This window comes from Micropterus dolomieu, linkage group LG13 (genome assembly GCF_021292245.1).
Source record: "Micropterus dolomieu isolate WLL.071019.BEF.003 ecotype Adirondacks linkage group LG13, ASM2129224v1, whole genome shotgun sequence".
NCBI classification, from domain to species: Eukaryota; Metazoa; Chordata; class Actinopteri; order Centrarchiformes; family Centrarchidae; genus Micropterus; species Micropterus dolomieu.
This window is the reverse complement of record NC_060162.1, coordinates 9174260-9181882: the sequence shown is the minus strand read 5'-3', so window position 1 is coordinate 9181882 and position 7623 is coordinate 9174260. Positions and strand designations below refer to the sequence as shown.

The window sequence follows — 7623 nt, the reverse complement described above, 5'->3', positions numbered from 1 at the left end:
GCTAATTAGTAATTTTTAGCATGCTAACACGCTAAACTTAGATGGTGAACATGGTAAACATTATACTTGCTAAACATCAGAATGTTAGCAATGTCATTTTGAGCATTTCAGCACAGTGACATTAGCATTTAGCTACCAGCACTATTGTGCCTCTGTACAGCCGCAGCTAGCATGGCAATAGTACTCTTAGGCTGCCATTATACATTTACATTTATTCATTCATTTTATCCAAAGCAACTTACAATTACTATATATGTCAGAGGTCGCACGCCTCTGGAGAAACTAGGGGTCAAGTGCCTTGATCAATGGTGGATGGGTCAGAGTGGGTATCAAACCCGGGTCTCTCACACAAAAGGCATGTGTCTTATCAATTGCTCTATCACCACCCCATTATGCTTAATCAGAACTGCTTGTTGGATAGACGAATACCTTCAGAAACCAACTCCCCTAACACCTTTCTGATGTTTGAATTTGCAACCGTGTCTGTAACTTTAAGAAAACTGACAATCACTGTGCAGGAGTCAGGGTCTGACCTTCTCTGTCTAACTCTCTTTCTTCATTCTTGACACAACTATTTCTGTCACTTCCCATGTGAACATCCAAGTGCAAAACTAGGAATGTCTTTCAGGAGAGACTGTGCAATATTACCCCCATATTCAAATGATTTTGCCTCTCCCTCCTCTCTATAACGGTTGTCATGTGTTAGACCTGTCCTGAGTGTACACTGCCTCTCGCCCAATCCATGCTGGAATAAACTCTGGTCCCCTTAGCAAATAAGATAAGTGGTTTAGGAAATGGGTGGATAGAAAGATAGATAAATGGCAGCATTATCATTGCTAATCGTTGGCTTGAACTTTTATTACTTTCAATTAGACTTTGTGTTTGGTATCTCTCAATACTGCAAGTTCAAAAATTTCCACCTGAGAGCTAGAAAACACCCAAAGGACCTTCAAAGTACTCCAAGCAACAGAGAGCCTCGTATTTACTGACCTCTTCTCCATCATGATAGTGCGCACATCATGATACAGCACGGGTGAGTAATCAACAGGGGATGGCATATTTGGGTATTCCTTCCCAGTGTTGTGGTTGTTGCTTAACATATACTGGACTAGATGTGAGGGGAAAATTCAACCATCTCAGACAAGTTTAAGACAGGATCACAAGAGTCTCAGACCATCTCATATTGGTCGGTGCTGAGTACACAACAGGGATGACCCAATTAGTCGATTAATACAAAATTAATCTCCACGATTTCACCAAACAGTTCCTAATTCCATCTTCTCCAGTGTGAGGATGTACTGTTTTTCCTCTGTGTACATCAAAGTCAGAAATACTTTATTTATTTTTCACAATTGCACACTTGTCAAAGGTAGATAGATAAAGAGTATTTAAATATAATAGTATAAATAAAAATATAAAGACAAATATAAAGGAGTGTGGGTATGTACAATATTTACATTATTAAGAATTATTATGGTGAGCCAAAATGGACTAATGAATAAATAGCAGCAGAGAATATTGCACATTAATTATTGCACATTAAATTATTAAAAACATATTGGACAGAAAATAGATTATGAATTTTTGTATGTTAGCTGGACATGACATTTGTAGACGTCCCACCAGGTTTTAGGAAATTGTTCACTATTTTCTTACATTTTTAGTATAAATGACAGATTAATTGAAAAGATAATCTGTAGATTTATCTACACTAAAAATAATAATTAGTTGCAGCCCTTGCGCACAACTATCAAAGGACTCTACAGCCCCGACAATGAGATTTTGCTTTCTTTTGCGTAAGACTCTTTGCACAATTAAATGTATTTGAGATGTGAATATATCGTTGTAATTTTTATTTGCCTGTTGCTGGGTTCAGCTAAATCCCATTCTGATCGGGTGTATTTTTCGATGAGTGGATGTTAATTGTACTGTAGGTATAAAGGATTCAGGATCACTTTTTTGGCGCCCTCAGATCCTTCCAAAGTATGAATTTTTTTCCTGTTCCACAAACAAAATCCTTCTAGTCGGTCTGCCAGTAGAGTTAGATAGAGTTAACACACGTAGCAAGGGTAGACCTCATCGAGAGATTGTGCAGTTTTCAGTCTTAAACTGGTCTAACAAAAACCTACTTTACTTGAGGGCTGAAACTAACAATTATTTCATTGTCAATTACTCTGGATTAGTTGTTTGGTCTATAAAATGTCAGAAAATGGTGACAAATGCCAATCAGTCTTTCCCAAAGCCCACGATGACATTCTCAAATGTCTTGTTTTGTCCACATCGCAAAGATATTCAGTTCACTGGCATAGGGGAGATAAAATAAAATAAATAAAATACTTGGCGATTAATGTCGCTGATAGAGTAGTTAATAACGATTCATCGTTGCGTGTCTTTTTCACAAGCTGACAACACACATCTAAGACAAAGGCGATTCAAAACCACTTTGTAAAAGCATATGTTGATGATATAACTTCAACAATGTGAGTGGTTATTTAGCCAATTTGGCACCGTCAGTCTAACCAGATAGGACTACAATAATGATACAAGGACAGCATACAATATAGACTCTTACATGCATGTTACAGTTACCCTAACGTTATATCCTATAGTTCCACTATAATATCATAGTGGTAACATCGTGAGGCAAGATTAATTAAATACGAACAAACACAGTAATTTGCAATGGAAATACTCCAGATAAAACATTGTATTGTATTGTTTTTCAGGGCCTAACGTTACATTTTAAGACAAAGATCAGGATTTATAAACTCACATCCATTATAACGTTATATTACCAGAATACCTTGTTGGCCTTCATCTGTGGATTAAACGATATGATAGAGAGCATTTACTTAGCTATTCATCTGGGATTAGGAGTCTGGCTGTAATTAATGCAGTCTCTTGAAATAACATGTGATCTAACGTTAACTAAGAAACATTTCATTGGGTGTGCTTCTCAACAGCCGGGCGGCGACGGCAAATGATGTCTCATAACGATGCCCAGTTAGCAAACTGCGGCAGTGAAATCAATGATCCACACACCTTAGCTAGCTAGTTAAAACAAATTTTGAATTTCAAAAAAAGACCCACCTGTTTTTGTAAAACTGGTGTCTCTCGCCACCTCGGCACACGGGTGACACATTTCTCAAACGTTTCTCAGCGGCTGCGGCTGGTTGGACACCGGGCCGGAGCCCCGTACGTTAGTGACGGAGAAGAAAACCACAGGAAGGTAACTGCCGAGCGGGTCCACACAACTGCTGCTGCACGAGACTGGCGGAAGTACTAGGACGCAGCCGCTGTCAAGATAAAAGCTGGGTAGTGTGGCAATATGTCACACACAAAAATCTGGGATAATTTAAAGAAATCAAAATTGGGCATTAAAAAGGCCCTTCAGTAGCCTGTTATGTTAATATTATAGGACAAAATGCGTTTGTGGAGAAAGCTTGTTCAACTCTACGTCCAAACTACTCCACCCCTCCCTTCAGTGGACCTTCAGAAGCCCCGCCCCCTGAATCACGGACGAGCATTGCCAAGGCAACAATACTAAACGACTGGGCAATATGGCGGAATCCAAAACCTCTGCTACCCGAGATAAGAGTAGCTGAAGTAAACAAACATTATAATATAAAAAGTTATCAAACAAACGACATGCAAGCCTAGCGAGTTAGGTGCGACCTCAACACCAACAACACTGTTGCGTATAACGGATTTTGATCAAGGAGAGGCTCAGTCCGATGAAAATTAACAAAAGATTTAATTACAAAAATTAGTGAATAAAGAGATAACCTTACAGAACAAACGAAAACACTGCAGTGGACTGAAGAAGCTTCTCTGTAAAGATATAACCAGTCACCAAGTTACTGCCAGAGGACCGGAAAGTTGCTTTTCCTCACAGATTCACAGCTTACAGTCCCGATTCTATCAAAATATGTTGTTAATATCCTCCAGGTATGTGGGCGGGTCCTTTTTCCTCCAAATGGCTCAGGACCATAGCCATTGATCGTTTGGTTACTTCTTCGTCACCCAATTAGAGAGGGTGTACCTTACTGTTCTACTTTGCTTTTGGTCGAACGAAAGAGAGCTGACCCCAGACGTAGAACCCCTTTGATTTACAGGAATACACAGTCCTTGCTCCACCAACTAGTCATACAGCACAACAGGGGTTGTCTCCAAAACGGTCGACAAACAATCTTAGGAGTCTATGAAGAAGTTAAACAAAAGGATCCTTCTGGCACTAAACAAAGAGGTGTCAGTTTCGTTCACATTACAAAGAAGAGATAAACAATGGTTTAATTAACATTCTAATACAATTGTCTGGCCTAAAACCCTGCAGTTCTACATTTGAAGGAAAACACTGAAACACTGGAGTACATTAATTGTACATTTGTTGTAACTTTTTAAAACTCAACAACACCAAACATGTACGTACTGTATGTGGCAGGCAATCAAAATCATCACAGGCTACAAAAGCCACATTAGCCTACCAAATGAGCTAAACACATTTTATGGTGTCTTTGATCTCCTCAACAAAGAGTCAGTTTAGTCTACTCTGCCTCTAGAAGAAGGTCCACTGTCCGTATCCGCAGCAGATGGGAGAAGAATCCTGAGACTGAATATGAGACAAACTGCTAGGACTGATAACATCCCTGGCCATGTACTAAAACATGTGCCAATCAGCTGGTTGATGTTACTGATATTTTGTACATATTACTTTCAAAGCCACCATCTTCCCTGTACCTAAAAACCCTGCAGTGTCTAGTCTGAATGACAACGGGCCTGTGGCGCTCACCCCCATTTTGATGAAGTGCTTTAAGAAACTTGTTCTCCAGCACATAAAAAACAACATCCCAATCAGCCTGGACCCTCACCAGTTTGCATTCAGAACCAACAGATCCACAGAGGATGCCATCTCCACTGCCATCCACTCAGTCTTCGCACACCTTGAGAAAAACAACATGTACATCAGAATGCTGTTTGTGAATTTGGACACTATGCTCCATCGCGCTGTGTACATGTGTACATGTATGTACCTGTATATCACATCCACCTCCGACATGTACATAATAATGATAATATTTTACTCCTGCATCCTTTGCACTTTGCTCACTGCACTAGCCTGTGTCTGATTTTATTTTATCATTGTGTTATTGTATTATTGTATGAGTAAGCACAATCCTGTACAATGTGCAATATACAATCCTGAGTCAAATTTCTCTTATGTGTACACATACCTGGCAATAAAGCTGATTCTGATTCTGATTTCATCTCAGCAGTCAACACAATCTCCCCCATGAAACTCATCAGCAAACTCAGGACTCTGGGCTTAAGTACCACACTCTGCAACTGGTATTGGACTTACTCACAAACAGACCCCAGACAGTTTCGGACTGGCAGCCACACCTTCTTCACTCTATTGCGAAACAATGTAGCTCCTGGGGGCTGTGTGCTAAACACCCCTCCTGTTCACGGTGTATACCCATGACTGCAACCTCTCACCTAAAGAGAACTAGCATGGGATGTGAACTGCACGGGATAGGAGGGCATTAAAACCGCTCAGAGGATCATTGGTAGCCATCTACCGAGCATCAGTGATAAACTTGTGAGGTGAGGTACCTGTGCAAAGGATACTAAAAGACACCCTGCTGCCATCTGGCCAGTGATACAGACGTATCCACTGTCAAACCACCAGACCTCAGAACAGCTTCTTTTCCCAGACTGTGAGACTTCTAAATTTATCCTGAGCAGTCCACCATCCATCCATCCATCCATCCATCCATCTATTTACTGTAAATATTTTTGCATATAATGTTTGCCTTTGTGAGTAGCATAAAGAGAACTATAACTAAATCACACCACACTGTATTTTTTAAATTCATAAATGAATCTACTTTGTACCTTGGATATATATAGCCTATATATACACACATATGCACGTATACTGTGTCATACTGTGTTATACTTAGTCAACAGGCACACAAGGCTTGGAATAATAGTGAATTATAGCCAAACTTTAACTCCCCTGCTATCACATAGCCACTTCTAAACATGTGCATAGTCAAATAGCCAACAATCAAACTTCCAGAAAGGACTGTTAAATAATAAATGTTGGCTTAAAGTGAGGTCTTATAAATAAGCAATGAAAGCTGTAAAAATTAATAGTGCAGAATATTACATAGCAAGTAGTGTGATATTAAACCACCAGCATTTGGGGATCCTTTGTTTTAAGGTAGACAACCCCACCTTTCTGTGATTTGTTATTAGGTTGGTGTATAAAGAAAAATATATTTATTCTGTCCTGGTTTTATCATGTGATACACGTTAGCCCTATGCTGACATCCTTTACAGCACACAAAAACTACACTTGGACTCACTACAGCAGCAGAGTATCAGCACAGGGCGGCCTCCCAGTTTCAGACTGACTGCTGTTTCCGCCAAACAAGCTCCCCCCACCTTTCCCAGCAGTATTAAGTAACACAACCCTTCAGTCACCACCAGCTCACTAAATGTGTCATTTGTGGACATCAGCTGTACACTGCAGCAGTGCTGACCTTGTTGGGATAATGGAAATTGTTTTCTTACAAATACATAATATGTCCCTACTTCTCCTTTTCTCACTAAAGGACTGGCAAACAATGAGGTGATAAAATCTGTCCCTGATTTGGGCCACACGGGCCTGTCCAGAGGTACGTTGGAGATTGGAAGGAAAATCTGAGTCTGAGTCTTTATGTCACCCTCTGGTGGTTGTGTTCTCCACACTAGGATGTTTACTTGACCAATATGTAAATTGGATTTTGTCTTTGAATTGAAATTGAAATTTTCCCTCCACACACAATGACCAGGGACAAACAGAAAATTACAAAGGCCAGTGAGCATGAACAAGACTGTCACTGTCACAGTTGAATATTAACAAAATACATCATTCCTTTAAATGGCTCTGCATATAACAGAATGAATGCCTAAAAATCACATGTATTGGAAACCTGGTGATACACATATCGAAAATATAAACTTTATTACTATCCTCATTCTAACATAATTTCAATAATGACAATCAAGACAGGATTAACTGTACTATTTCCTCTTCATTCTGGTCAGATGATTTCTGTAGTAATTTAGTACCTCTGATGGAGTTTGTTGTTGTGTTAATTAAATGTACATTTTGTATTATAAAAATAAAATATACTTAGTGTTAAACGTAAAAATGTACTCATAATCAGGGACGTGCACAGGGGGGGTTGCTCTGGTTGCCCGGGCAACTGCCCGTTTGCCTTTCCTGACTCAAGTTGCCCTTCCGACTCGCCCTTCCGAGAAAAAAAAATAAAATAAAAAAATAATCGCGATCGCAAAGCCTCATTCACTTCCATTCGGGCACCGAAAGTGAAAGTCAGTAGGGGAAGGGCAAACTCTGTTTAAGTGGCTGCACTGCTGCAGCGCTGCCTGCACGTCAGTCGATTCTGTTCCCTACCGGAATTCCTGTTTCCTTCCTTTATGCAATCATACTACAACAAATCATGCGTAGTTTTGCCCAGTTACCATACGTGATACGTACCAACCGAAGTGAATACGAGCTAGAAGCGCAACTGAATGTACGGGAAGCCAAAAGGTTAAAAAAGGATTGTATTT

At 39.9% G+C, this 7623-nt stretch overlaps 1 protein-coding gene across 1 annotated transcript in view; it reads right to left on the bottom strand.

The window, feature by feature from the left end:
• lrrc8aa (leucine rich repeat containing 8 VRAC subunit Aa) overlaps positions 1-3450 on the bottom strand; it is a 17456-nt gene extending 14006 nt beyond the window's left edge. The window contains exon 1 of the mRNA XM_046066770.1: positions 3091-3450. The gene's annotated coding sequence lies outside the window, so the exon portion shown is untranslated. The remainder of the gene's footprint in view (positions 1-3090) is intronic.
• Between the last annotated feature and the right edge of the window lie 4173 nt (positions 3451-7623).